This window comes from Eptesicus fuscus, chromosome 23 (genome assembly GCF_027574615.1).
Source record: "Eptesicus fuscus isolate TK198812 chromosome 23, DD_ASM_mEF_20220401, whole genome shotgun sequence".
In the NCBI taxonomy this organism is placed as follows: Eukaryota; Metazoa; Chordata; class Mammalia; order Chiroptera; family Vespertilionidae; genus Eptesicus; species Eptesicus fuscus.
This window is the reverse complement of record NC_072495.1, coordinates 27961294-27975854: the sequence shown is the minus strand read 5'-3', so window position 1 is coordinate 27975854 and position 14561 is coordinate 27961294.

The following is a 14561-nucleotide window of genomic DNA, read 5'->3' as shown; positions in this document are numbered from 1 at the left end:
CGGGCTGGAGGTGGGAGCCTGCACACTCCCCGGAGCCGCGTGGTCAGTGCCCGGCGCCGCGGCTCTTGGCCGGCTTCCCGCTCCGGACAGCCAGGGGGACGTCGGGGCGAGCAGGCGGGAGCCAGGGACAGGTCACAGGTGCGTGCGAGCCCCTGGCGGGCGGCAACCGCCCCCGACGGTCTGTGGTGGGAGGTGAAGGCACCCGAGCCCCTGCAATCGGAGAGATTTGGAAAACGGCGTGGAGTTGTCACGCACCGGTCATGTCCGCCGTTTTGTGGAACCGTGGTGGAGGTGTGGTGTGTGTGTGTGTGTGTGTGTGAGTGTGTGTGTGTGTGTGTGTGTGTGTGTGAGAGTGAGTGTGTGTGTGAGTGTGTGTGTGTGAGTGTGTGTGTGTGTGTGTGTGTGTGAGAGTGTGTGTGTGAGTGTGTGTGTGTGAGTGTATGTGTGAGAGTGTGTGTGAGTGTGTGTGTGTGTGTGTGTGAGTGTGTGTGTGTGTGAGTGAGTGTGTGTGAGTGTGTGTGTGAGTGTGTGTATGTGTGTGTGAGTGTGTGTGAGTGTGTGTGTGAGTGTGTGTGAGTGTGTGAGTGTGTGTGTGTGTGTGAGTGTGAGTGTGTGTGTGTGTGTGTGTGTGTGTGAGTGTGGCACCAGCCTGAGCTGGTGAAAATAGCCTCCTTATGAAAAATGGATGCGATTAATAAAAGATGAGCGTCGTTAATTGCATCCCTGCTCTTCCCAGCCCTGGTGGCCACGGGTCCGGTCTGCGCGGGGATTTTCGTTTCCAGAGGAGCGATCACGGCTCAGTCCGCCGGACGTGCTGGACACGGACGCCGACCACAGGTGTTTTTTTTTTTTTTTATTTTCCGTCCCGTTTTGGTTTGAAGCGTGTCGTTCAAGCGCGTTTGGCTCCAGGTCCGTCCGGGAAAGCAGAACGGACGTGCCGCCGCCTCGCCGCCCGTTTGCGCAGTCTCTTGGCGAGTCATTTTTTTTCTTTTTTCTGGAAAACATCAGGCTTTGCTCACCGCGGACCGTTCCGGTCCGGATGGCGGCCAACGCGGAGGCCGCCCGGCCCCGGGCTCAGACGTCGTCTCTGCCGTCGTTCCGACCTTCTCCTCGGGACGGGACACCTAGGGGAGCCCCCCGTGGGCGGAAGGACTAGCTTGTGTTCCACACGCCGCCTCCCGGGTCTCCCCTGGATCCTTGTTTCGCGGTGAGGTGGTTTTATCGGTTTTGAGAGAGGAGAGGACGTGAGAGGGAGAGCGGCACTTCGGCGTGAGAGGAAAGCGTGGATCGGCGGCCTCCTGTACCCCCCCCCTTCCTGGGGATGGAGCCTGACACCCGGGCATGTGCCCTGACGGGGGGTCGAACCAGCGACCTTTCTGGACACGGGGAGACACCCAACCGACTGAGCCACCCCGGCCGGGGCTTGGTCACTGCTTTTTTTAAAAAAATATATTTTATTGATTTTTTAACAGAGAGGAAGGGAGAGGGAGAGAGAGTCAGAAACATCGATGATAGAGAAACATCGATCAGCTGCCTCCTGCACACCCCTCACTGGGGATGTGCCCGCAACCAAGGTACATGCCCTTGACCAGAATCGAACCCGGGACCCTTCAGTCCGCAGGCCGACGCTCTATCCACTGAGCCACACCAGTCAGGGCTCCTCCCCCTCCTCCCTCTCTTCCTCCCCCTCCTCCTCTCCATCCTCCCCCTCCTCCCCCTCTTCCCTCTCTTCCTCCCCCTCCTCCTCCTCCTCCTCCTCCTCCTCCCCCTCCTCCTCCTCCTCCCACACACCCCCCCCCCCCCACACACACACACACACACACACACACACGCGGCTGAGGAGAGAGGATGCCTTGCTCCAGGGGAAGTAGTAACTGGTCTCCGAGGAGCAGGGTGAGCGGGCGTCAGGTTCCAAAATTAGTAAATGCATCCTGGCGACCGCTCACAGAGTAGGTTTTGGGGGCAACTTGGGAATTTTCAGCTAACAAGATGGTGTTCAAAACCCATGTTAGCATTTGCAGAAAATGGGGAAAATGCTCCCCAGCTTGGCAAAGCAGTTCAGTGCCGATGGGTGATGCTGACTTCTCTACTGGCCAGGCCCTTCCCTCTCCCTCCTCCCCCCTCCCCCTCCCTGACTGCCCTGAGTCCGCGCGCCCTGCTGAGCTGGGAGGAATGGGACCCGCGGACCCGTGCGGACCTGGTCTGGGCGTCCGTGTCCGCCCTGTGACGCCCCCCTCCCCGCCCCCCATCGCCGTGAGCTCCGGGGCTGACGGCCCTCCGTGGGCGCCTCCCGGACCCTCCCGCACCCGCTGTTCGCCCGTCACAGGCGGGGCCTCTGGGCAGCACCGGCTGGAGGCGGCCCCTCGGTGTCAGGAGCGGTTCTGGCCCAGCTCGGCTCCGCTCGGATCCCTCGGCGCCAGGACTAAGGAGGGAGCCACAGCTGCGTCCTGAAGCCGAACGCGGGTGGCCGGCCCCACGGAGAGACTCGTCCGGAGGGAAAGCCCAGGACCCTGAGCGTCAGGCCCGGCTAAGGCTTCATTACGGTCCGCGGTGCAGACAGGCCGCGGGGTCAGGGGCTGAGCATCCGCCTGTGAACCAGGAGGTCAGGGTTCGATCCCGGTCAGGGCCACACCCGGGGCCACACTGCCCTCAGCCCCTCAGAGCTGCCGGCTGTGGCTCTCTGCCCGCGGCTCCGTCAGACACCGGTTCCCGGTCCTCCTGCGTGTGCGCCTGTGTTCACCAGGGAACACGGATTCAAACCCAGCGCCGTCAGGAGCTCCAACGTTCAGGGCCTCGATTTCCCCACCCCCACCCCCCGCAAATCGGAGAATTAACACTGCAGCCTCCGAGGAGAGGCGCCGGCCTGGGGTATCGAAATCCCCGGATGCTGCTTTGAGTCCCTCCAAAAAAATACGGGAGTGGGGGGGCGGGGGGGCGGGGAGGCAGGAACCAGACCGCCAAACACTCACCGTGACACCCTCCGACTTAACAAAATGATTAAATCGGGGCGCTCCGAACCCAGAGCTCATTTGGAAATTTAATTATTTGAAGGACGGGCCCCCCGTGGCTCACTTACTCCCCGAAGCCGGCGCGGGAGAAACAGCTAATAGCTTTCTAATTATATCCACTTTCCGTCTTTTAAAAAGCCTGCTTCTCCTTTCCTCGAACATCCGGGGATTATCGGGCCGGTTGCTGCACGCTCAGAACTCGCAAAGCCGAGGGGCACGTTGTGGCCAGAGGAGGGCTGAGGTCCCTTACCGGGCCCTGTTTTAAGTCAAAGCAGCTACACGCGCTCGTTTCTATGGCAGCTGTTCCCGGCCGCTCACCGGAAATGCGAGCGGGTGCGGTTTAAGCAGCCAGCAGGTCTGCGCAGCTCCTACGTCATAATCACGTGCTCCTACGTCATGTTCACGTGCTCCTACGTCATAATCACGTGGCTTATGTCATATCCCCGCCGTCCTACGTCATAGCCACGTGGCTCCTACGTCATATCCATGCCGTCCTACGCCATACCCACATGACTCCTACGTCATACCCACGCTGCCCATACGTCATAGCCACGTGGTTTCTACGTCATGATCACGTGGTTTATGTCATATCCCCCGCCATCCTACGTCATAGCCACGGGCTCTACGTCATACCACGCTACCCCTACGTCATAGCCACGCTGTCCCTACGTCATAGCCACGCACCTGACTTGATCGCATTGGCAGCGGGAAGGAGGAGAGGAACAGAAAAGAAGGGGGATCACCCGGATGTCGCAGGCGGCAGGTCTTCCCGTCCCGCTCACCTGTGGAATCTGAGAAAAACAAACTCCTAGGAACAGAGAACTGATCGCCGGGTGCCGCAGGCAGGGGGTGGGGTGAGGGAGTGGGTGAAGGGGGTCAAGGGTGCAAACTTCCCGTCGGTCCAGGCACACCTCCCGGGACGTCCCGCGCAGGGGGCCACGCCCGTGACCCCGCGTGCTGCGTGTGAGCGCCGCTGAGAGAGCAGAGTTTTGAAGTCCGCGCCGCAGAACGCGGCGTGACGGTGTGAGGCCGAGGACGGCAGTGAGCCTCACGGTGGGGATCATGCCGCAGCGCGTGTGCGTGTCCACTCGCTACATTGTGTGCGTGGAACTTGGGCACTGTCACCTGTCCGTGACGTCTCCATGAAGCTGGAAAGAAAAGAAGGAAATGATGGGGTGGACTGGCCAGGGTGGCTCAGGGGCTGAGCGTCAACCTGTGAACCAGGAGGTCAGGGTTCGATTCCCGGTCAGGGCACAGGCCCAGGTTGTGGGCTCCATCCCCAGTAGGGGGCGAGCAGGAGGCAGCCGATCCATGATTCTCTCTCCTCATGGATGTTCCTCTCTCTCTCTCTCTCTCTCCGTCTCCCTTCCTCTCTGAAATCAATTAAAACATTTTTACAAAAACACACCGAGGAGAGAGGATGCCGACCAGACCTGCAACGCTCCCGGCCCGCCTGCAGGGGTCACGCCTGCGAGGCGACTGCATGGAAGCCAAAGGGCCGTGTCACTCCAGCGCCGGCGCCGCCCCCGCTTTGCCCGCGCAGCTGCCTGCCCCTCCCCCGCCCGCCGCCCCCCGCCTCTGCAGTCACCCCTAACTTCCCACGCCAGTCCTCAGCGCTGCAGAAATAATGGCAACAACAACAATAATAATACACTTGGAAGAGAGAACACAGCGCTGTCCAACCCTTCTCCGCGACACACGGAGCCGCAGGAACGCGGCAGCCTTCAAGCTAATGAGCGCATTTGCACATGAAAGGCGCGAAGAAGAAAAGCCTCGGGACCGGCCTTCCCAGTGCGGGAGCCGCGGCCAGCGCTGGGGCTGAGGAGCCCGGGAGCCCGGAGCCGCTACCTGTTCCTGGAGGAGCGGCCTTCACGAAAGCAGGGGCTGCAGGAGGCTCTGCCCCGGGACCTGGCCCATCCCCGTGCGGGAGAGGGCGGGGTTCGGGGGCGGGGTTCGGGGTTCGGGGCCGGGTTCGGGGGGCGGGGACGGAGGAGCTGTCCGCACCTCTGATGGCTCATCTCCCTTTCCCCTGGGACTTCCCGTGGGTCCTGACAGGGGCAGCAATGGAATGGTGGGGACCAGCTGGAATGGTAAGAAACATGAATCCTGCCCTGTTCACCGTGATTGCTCTGTTCCTTTTAAAGGAGGCGCCTTCTCACCTGGCTGGGAGGTGCACACGGGACCCGGGAGCTCACCCCGGAATGCGGCCCATCCTCCCCACCAGGGAGCTGCCTGTGACCATGGAAAGGTGACCAGCCTGGTTGCAGAACCCAGAGCCGCCAGCCCTTTGCTTACCCACAGGCCTTTGCTTACCCACAGGCCTTTGCTTACCCACAGGCCTTTGCAAGTCTCCAGCCCGCATTACCTGCGAACTGCCCATTGGGCACACCTTTTCCCACGACCCCTGTAATCCTTGTCCTTCTACCCAATACAAGCAGCGGGCTTATGGGGGGTGCCCTGCTGCTCTCCCCGGCTGCCGGCAGGACGGGAATCAACGCTCATCTGATTCCTCCCTGTCTCCGCTGAATCGGCTCCAGTGGGGACAGGCAGCGCGGGCCCATGGCTGGTCCGGTTCCATAGTGACCGGCAGCGCGGGCCCATGGCTGGTCCGGTTCCACAGTGACGGGCCGCGCGGGCCCATGGCTGGTCCGGTTCCATAGTGACGGGCCGCGCGGGCCCATGGCTGGTCCGGCTACAGCCCCCCCGCTGACCGTCCCGGCCTCGCCTTTACCCCAGGACAACACGCTCCTGGACACTGCGCCCCTCGCACCATTCGGGGACGCACTTGCCTGGGCTGGGGGCGCGGCCGGCGGCGAGCTTGGGTCAGGCCCGTCAACACCAGCATCGCCCGCTTGGGGAGAGGCCTGGGCGCGAGCAAACGGATTCGTCCCCCGGAACCCGGCTTTTGCAACAATGTTGCCAGCTCGCTTGGCCTGTTGGGTACTTTGTTGCAAAGCTGCTGTGGAGGGTGCTCTCCAGGTGGGCGGGCGCATCGCACAGGAGAGCGGGGCACGGGTGCAGGGCGGCCTCGAGGCCCACCCTTCGTTCCGGGAGGTTCGGCAGCAGCGGGCGTGGGGCTCAGAGCTCTCCACGCAGAGACTTCACGTCTGAACTGACAAGGAGGTCGCCCGCCTCTTACATCCAGTGGCTCTGACACTGCTTCCAAGGCCGTTCACCATCTGGGAACCGGCAGAGGGAGGAGGAGGGAGAGGGGGGAGGGGGAGATGGAGAAAGGGAAGGAGGAGGGGGGAGGAGGAGGAGGGGGAGGGGGAGATGGAGAAAGGGAAGGAGGAGGGGGGAGGAGGAGAAGGGAGGGGGAGGGGAGGGGAGGAGGGGGAGAAGGGGGAGGGGAAGGGAGGAGGGGGGAGGAGGGGGAGGAGGAGATGGAGAAGGGGGAGGGGGAGGAGGAGGGGGAGGGCAGAGGGAGGAGGAGGAAGTGGAGAAGGGGGAGGGGGAGGAGGAGGGGGAGGAGGGGAAGGAGGGGAGGAGGAGGAGTGGAGGTGGAGGGAAGGGGGAGGAGGAGGGAGACGGGGGAGGGGAGGGGAAGGGGAGGAGGGGGAGAAGGGAGTGGGGGGAGGAGGGTTAGGGGGAGGAAGAAAGGGGAGGGGGAGGGGGAGGAGAAGGAGGAAGAGATCAAAACACACGGAGGGGAGGCGTGCTGCTCCTTCATCCCCGACATGGGAATGTCCCCGATCATGTCACAGCTAACTGTGTCACTCACCCTCCTACCTGGATTCTAAGCTTTTGATTTCCTCACCTCACTTCATTTCTCTTTAGAATTAAAAAAAAAAAAAGACGGCCGAGATCATGTCCCTCTGTTCCACGAGCAGCTATAATTAGCTCCAAAAATAACTACCCTTCCGCCGCTCCGCTCTGGCAGCCACCGGAGGCGACCAGCGGCACTGTGGGAGATATATATCTTACATCCTAATGAGAGAGGCATTATCCCGTGACAAGTTTTATGCAGCGCGCTGTGTAAATATACAGAGTGGCCAGATTATGAAGATATCTGAACGCATAATAATCTGGCCACTCAGTGGATATATATGTATATTAGAGGCCCGGTGCATGAATGCGTGCATGGGTGGGGTCCGGCCAGCCTGGCCAGGGGGAGGGGACATGGGCGGTTGGCCGGCCTGCCTGCTGGCCGAACTCCTGGTCGAGGGGACCATTTGCATATTAGCCTTTTATTATATAGGCTATACACTGAGTGGCCAGATGATTATGCGTTCAGAGATCATCATAATCTGGCCACTCCGTGTATATATTTAATTGATTTCAGAGAGGAAGGGAGAGAGAGAGAGAAACATCAATGAGGAGAGAGAATCATGGACCGGCTGCCTCCTGCACGCCCCCTACTGGGGATCGAGCCTGCAACCCAGGCCTGTGCCCTGACCGGGAATCGAACCATGACCTCCTGGTTCCTAGGTCGACGTTCAACCCCTGAGCCACGCCCGTGTGGCCGGCGCTGTGTTCTGAGGGTGTCACTAAGGCGAGGCTCAGATGTCTCCTCCCCCAGCACCTCCCGCCTGGCAGCGACGGCTATAACTTAAACCAGCTCAGCCGCGGTGACCACCCGCCCAGGGTCTGGGGTTGAGTTCCTGATGGAGGTCAAGCGTGAGCCGGGTGTTTCACACGTGCCGGCACACACTGCCCACCGCTGTCTCTGCGTCTCCGCTCAAATAGGATAGTGTCTCGTGGTCTGTCTGGTGGCAAGGACACTTCTGACACGCTCGGCGCGTGGGCATTGCGTGGGGGGGGCCCTCACACCGGCCAGGGCTCATCATCTACCCCCAACCGCCTCTTTCTCCAATTTGCGGGGACGGGGGAATCGGGGGGCGGGGGGGATTGGCCTTCCTACCTTCCGCCCAAGCTGAACTTGAGCTCTTCAAGTCCTCCTGTGGGGAGCGGCTACCCTGTCTGGACGGGTTCAAGCCTCGGCCTAAGGCAGCAGTTCTCAGCCTTCCTAACGCCGCGACCCTTTAATACAGCTCCTCGTGCTGTGGTGACCCCCAACCGTAAAGTTATTGTCGTTGCTACTTCATAGCTGTAGTTTTGCTACTGTTATGAATCGTCATGTAAATATCTGACATGCAGGATGTCTTAGGCGACCCCTGGGAAAGGTCGTTCGACCCCCAAAGAGGTCGCGACCCACAGGTTGAGAACCGCTGGCCTAATGAGAGGGCACAGTCCTCTCGTGGCCACGGGCACGTCCCGGCGTGGAGGGCAGAGCCTCCCAGCACCGTGATGGCCACCAGCTGTGGTTGTGAGCTTGCGCCTACGGTCCGAACACGTGGCCCCGGGTGCCTGAGTGACGTGGGCTTGATGGCGTTCAGGTGCGTGTAGTTGAGTAGATGAGAACGTGGTTAACACCTTGGCCACGCCCTTACTCTGCCTCGTGGCATCGGCTGTAAAACAAAGACACGGCTTGTGGGCATGGTCGCTGTCTCTCCGTCAGAGAGGACAGTGTCCCACCCAGACCCAGCTTTATTCTCTCGTCTGTCTTTTCTCCATCCTTCACCGCCCCCCTCAGGGTCACCCTTGGCCGTGCTGGCGCGGCACATCATCCTTCCGTCGGATCCCAGCCAATTCCAAACCGTCACTTCACTGGCTTCCTAAAACGTCCCAAAGAAACCGCTCCTCGTGTGGATCCCGACCCCCGACCCCCGACCCCCAGGCAGGCAGCACGGTCCTCAGCCCCGCCCAGCAGAGCCCGTCCTGCACCCAGGTTTTGATATCTGGGGAGAGGGAGAGCGCGGGTGTGTTCATTAGTGTGAAATGCAGACCCACCGCCAGGGCGGCATCGAAGGTCACCGCTGGGGACCCGGAGGTCGGAGGTCGGGGGTCGGGGGAGGGGGAGAGTTTTAGTTCAGTATTTCCAATCGGACCCAATTCACCTGGGATGTTAGGAGTCTTAGCCAGCCGCCGTCCCCTGCTGCCGTGGCAGGAACGCCGGCCGGCCGCAGGGTCCACGTCACGGGCCCAGGTTCAGGTCCAGTCTGGGGTTTTGAATAAAATAGAAAGAGAACAGCCCTGACTGTTTGGCTCAGTGGATAGCAGGTCGGCCTGTGGACTGAAGGGTCCAGGGCACATGCCCGAATCGTGGGTTCAATCCCCAGGGCGGGGGAGGGGTTGTGCAGGAGGCAGCCAATCAATGACTCTCTCTCATCATTGATGTTTCTGTCTCTCTCTCTTCCCCCTCTCCCTTCCTCTCTGAAATCAATAAAAATATATTTTAAAGAGAGAAAGAGAGAGAGAGAGAGAGGACAAAAAAGCGGGTGTGAATACCTATTTGCAGAGAGCTTTGCGGATTTAGACAGCGACTCCAAAGCCAGGCACGTTTGCATAATTAAAATACCTAATTCCGTAATTACGGATTATCGATTGTGACAGCGTGTAATACATTATCCCCGTCCTTTCTCTGGCTGAGCGATCTTTGAAGTCATCTGTCTAAATGACAGGGAGCAACAATTAGCCTAAAGCCGGGCGGAAGTGGAGAGGGGATTGGAAGGCATTAGCAGAGAGAAAGGTATAGTCCGTTCACGGAAGAAATGCAGTGCAGCCGTCACCAAACAATACCTCTCTCATTAGGGTTTGTTTTTTTTTAAGTTCTTCGTGTGCCTGATTCGTGCTGACTCTTTGAATTTTTTTTTAAGAATTGCTTACCACACAAATCATTGCTAAGAAACTATAGAAAGTAGAAAAATGGGATTAAATGCAAAAATGTGACATTTCTACTTGGCAGGCAGTTGGCTTTTTATTTGCTGGAGTTTCTTTAATTAAAAAAAAAAAACTTCTAAAGTGAGCAAAAAAGGGTTTCTTGGAAAAATGCCCATGGAAAACTGAGAAGTTCTTCCAGGCCCTTGGGAAGTGACGTGGATGGATGGATGGACGGTTGGATGGTGGATGGATGGTGGATTGATGGATGGATGATGGATGATGGATGGATGGATGGATGGATGGATGGATGGATGGTGGATGTTGGATGGATGGTTGGATGGATGATGGATGGATTATGGATGATGGATGGATTATGGATGGTGGATGGATGGATGGATGGATGTTGGATGGATGGATGGATGGATGATGGATGGATGATGGATGAATGGATGGATGGATGGTGGGTGGATGGATGGATGGATGGATGGTGGGTGGATGGATGGATGGATGGATGGTGGGTGGATGGATGGATGGATGGATGGATGGTGGGTGGATGGATGGATGGATGGTGGGTGGATGGATGGATGGTGGATGGATGGATGGATGGATGGATGGATGGATGGATGGATGGATGGATGGATGGATGGAGGAATGGATGGATGGATGGATGGATGGATGGGTGGATGGATGGATGGATGGAGGAATGGATGAATGGATGGATGGATGGATGGATGGTGGGTGGATGGATGGAAGGAAGGAAGGAAGGATGGATGGATGGATGGATGGATGGATGGATGGATGACGGATGGTGGAAGGGGGTGTGAGGGGTGCGGGAAGAGACTGGACAAAAATCTTACACCTATGGATGAAGACAGTGGCGGGGGTAAGGGCATGGGGTGGGGTGGGGAATCAGGTGGAGGGGAGCTATGGGGAGGAAAAAAGAGGAACACCTGTAATAATCTGAACAATAAAGATTTACTTAAAAAAAAAAAAAGGAATGAGACATTACCCCATCCATCCAGAAATCCCTCGGGGCCTTCGGGCGTCTGTGCTGAGTTCCTTCTGTTCACAGGCCACTCGGGGCCAGGCCACGTCCCGTGGTAATTATCATCGAGTTATAGACGCTTCGCTCTGGAGTGCGCTTACGGGCAATGAGGCGGCTCCCTGCCCAGCTGGGTCCAACGCTGAGCGGATGTTAAGTGTCCACGCTCGCCCTTGGAGAGGGGATACATTCCCGGGGGGACCCCCGCTCTCGCCGTCCACGTGGGCCCTCCTGGCCCCAGCGTCGTCGCAGTGTTTGCTTACGGATCAGGAGCTGTGGGAGCCGGCACGGCAGGCAGCGGGTGGGATTTAACCGCTGGGCTAGGCAAGCACGGGAGCCGTGAAGCTAAAATGCCAGGTTTGCCTCGGAGATTAAACGGCGACGGTGACATTTGAGGTTCAGGCGGGGAAGAGGGAGGGGGTGGCCACAGAGACGGCCCCCGGCCCGTGGGGTGTGCCCGGGGCGTTCAATGACGTGGGGCTCCTTTTCTGAAAGGAGAGCAGGAGTGAGAGGGGTGGGGGGCGCCCGTCCCCAAGGCGCTCCTGGGGATGGTTATTTTGGGGTCCCCAGAAAAAACGGAGGCGTGGGCGGCGAGCGTGGGGGCCCTTCCACGGGGGCCGAGGAGCCACGCACACCACATGGGGCGTCCCTCCACACCCCTCTCCCCGCCGTCCCCCTGCCTCCCTCCCGCCCTTTCCTCTGAGGCTCAGTTGGCCGATGGCTGGCCGGGCCCCATTCGGGCCGGTCCCAAGCAGAAGTCTCAGACCCCTCTTTGGTTGTTCTGGCCTTTTCTTTCTCTTTAAAGTTTTATTTTTTTATTTCAAATATATTTTTATTGATTTCAGAGAGGAAGGTGAGAGAGAGAGAGAGAGAGAGAGAGAGAGAGAGAGAGAGAGAGAGAGAGAGAGAGAGAGAGAGAGAGAGAGAGACATCAATGATTGGAGAGAATCATGGATCTCTGCCTCCTGCACGCCCCCTACTGGTGGGGGATGGAGTCCGCAACCCAGGTTTGTGCCTTGACCAGAAATCCACCACGATGGAGATCAGCAAACTGCGGCTCCCGAGCCACGTGCGGCTCTTTGGCCCCTGGAGTGTGGCTCTTCCACAAAACACCACGGCCTGGGCGAGTCTATGTTGAAGAAGTGGCGTTAGAAGAAGTTTACGTTTGAAAAATGTGGCTCTCCAAAGAAATTCCAATCGTTGTCCTGTTGGTATCTGGCTCTGTGGACGAATGAGTTTGCCGACCACTGAACCACGACCTCCCGGTTCAGAGTCCACGCTCCACGGCTGAGCCATGTGACCTGGCCGTGTCCTGCACGTGGGAGGCGGTGGGAAGCAGGGAACATCTCCGGTTTGTCCTCCGCCGCGTCCTGACCCCTCGCGGGAGCAGAACCTAAGCAGCAGGCTCCCCAGAGAGCCGCGGCCGCCCGGCCTCTCCCCGCCCCCCCCCCCCCCCGGCGGGCACCCCGTTGTGTGCGGCTCCTCAGCAGGCGGCCGCTCACTGGAAACACGCAATTAGCAATCGCGTTAATTATCACCCGCTCTCCCCCGGAGGACGTGGAAATGCCGTCAACCAGGAGGCGACGCGGCAGCGGGGTTTCCGGGGAAACACCAAGGAACAGAGACAGGGCTCCCGCCTAAAAGTCGGGGCGCAGAGAGGATCTGTGGGTGACGAAAGACACGTCGGTGTCTCTGCGCGGCGGGCTTTGCTTTCAAGAGGCGAACGCTTCTTTTGTATTTTATTTTATTGTATTGTATTTATTTATTTATTTTTTATTTATTTTATTGTATTGTATTGTATTGTATTGTATTGTATTGTATTGTATTTGTTAATCCTCATCGGTGGCATGCCAGCATGGCCAAGGGTGACCCTGAGGGGGGTGGTGAAGGATGGAGAAAAGACAGACAAGAGAATAAAGCTGGGTCTGGGTGGGACACTGTCCTCTCTGACGGAGAGACAGCGACCGCGCCCACAAGCCGTGTCTTTGTTTTATAGCCGATGCCACGAGGCAGAGTAAGGGCGTGGCCAAGATGTTAACCACGTTCTAATCTACTCAACTACACGCACCTGAACGCCATCAAGCCCACGTCACTCAGGCACCTGGGGCCACGTGTTCGGACCGTAGGCTGAAGCTCACAACCACAGCTGGTGGCCATCACGGTGCTGGGAGGCTCTGCCCTCCACGCCGGGACGTGCCCGTGGCCACGAGAGGACTGTGCCCTCTCGTCAGTCCGAGGCTTGAACCCGTCCAAACACGGTAGCCGCGCCCCACACGCATCGGAGGATATTTTTCCATGGACTTTTAGAGAGAGTGGGAGGGAGGGGGAGAGACAGAGAGAGAGACATGGGTGTGAGAGAGACGCATCGCTGGGTTGCCTCCCGCACGCACCCCAACCAGGGCCGGGGATCGAGCCCGCCACCTTTGGGGCCCGTGCCCTTGACCGGAATCGAACCTGCTCAGCGGTTGAGTGTCAACCTGTGGACCAGGAGGCCAATAAAAACATATTTTAAAAAATAGTCCATCGAAATTGGATTCTGGTTACGGCAGCGCTCAAGAGGACACGGGAGGCTGTAGGCTCAAGCCCGTATGTAATCGTACACGTCATGAGCTACTTCCGAGGCCATACTTTTACCTTATGTTGACATCGTTATTGTTGCTGGTAGGATTTCCTGGACACCTAACCCATTTATTGGGCCAGAAAGTCTTGATGGGACCTAAATTTTATATATGGTTTTGTTATGCCTGTGGTTGGTGCAAAATATTGGAATAATGTAAGGTCCAGCTGAGTGGGGAAATCCAAAGAGGAAAGTGACAGGATGGCTGGCTCTTTTTTTTTCTTTTTTTCTTTTTTAATTCTAACTAAATAATTCAAGGACGGTTGGGTAAAATGTACGATGCAAAATAAAACGACCCGGAAATCGTTCAAGGCCGTCCACGATCGCAGACCAACGTCTGTGAGTCTGAAGAATGCCGTGAGCTTGTACCAGGCGGGGTCTGTTCCCCTGGGTCACTCATGAGAACGGGCCTCAAAGGCGCCGAGAATCCAATGAATAAATCCTTCGCCGGAAATTCTTGACCGGACCTTCCTCCTCTCGGGGGGAGCGTGGGAGCCGAGGATGCTGGGCGGTGAGGGGGGACGCCGGCTGGGGGCTCTGACTCCTCCCTCACTCCTGCACCTGCGTGCAGGCTCAGAAAGCGTCATTAACCAAACGAGCAGAGCCAGGGACACATGTGAGAGTTTTCTCCCGTTTCTGTATTTCCCGTGTCTTCCCAGGCTCTTGGAAACCTCAGAAGTCGTTAGGGCTGGAGGTAGAGTTAGGGTTAGGGCTGGGGCTGGGGCTAGGGCCAGGCTTAGGGTTAGGACAGTGGTGGGCAAACTGCGGCTCTCGAGCCGAGGTTTGCCACTCTGTTGACGAATGAGTTTGCCGACCACTGACCTAGACTCTCAATTCCAATAATTACAGGCTGTTGTTGTTCCTTGTGACTAAGCCCCTAGCCCAGTGGTCGGCAAGCTCATTAGTCAACAGAGCGGCAAACCGCGGTTCGAGAGCCGCAGTTTGCCGACCACTGGGTTAGGGTTAGGTTAGGGTTAGGATAAGTTTGGGGTTAGGGTTAGGGTTGGGACTGGGGCTAGGGGTAGGGTTAGGGTTAGGTTAGGATTAGGGTTAGGTAGGGTTAGGGTTAGGGTTTGTTTGGGGTTAGGTTAGGGTTAGGGTTAGGTTAGGATTAGGGTTAGGTTAGGGTTAGGGTTAGGGTTGGGACTGGGGCTAAGGGTAGGGTTAGGGTTAGGGTTAGGGTTTGTTTAGGGATAGTTAGGGTTCGGTTAAGGTTAGGGTTAGGTTATGGTTA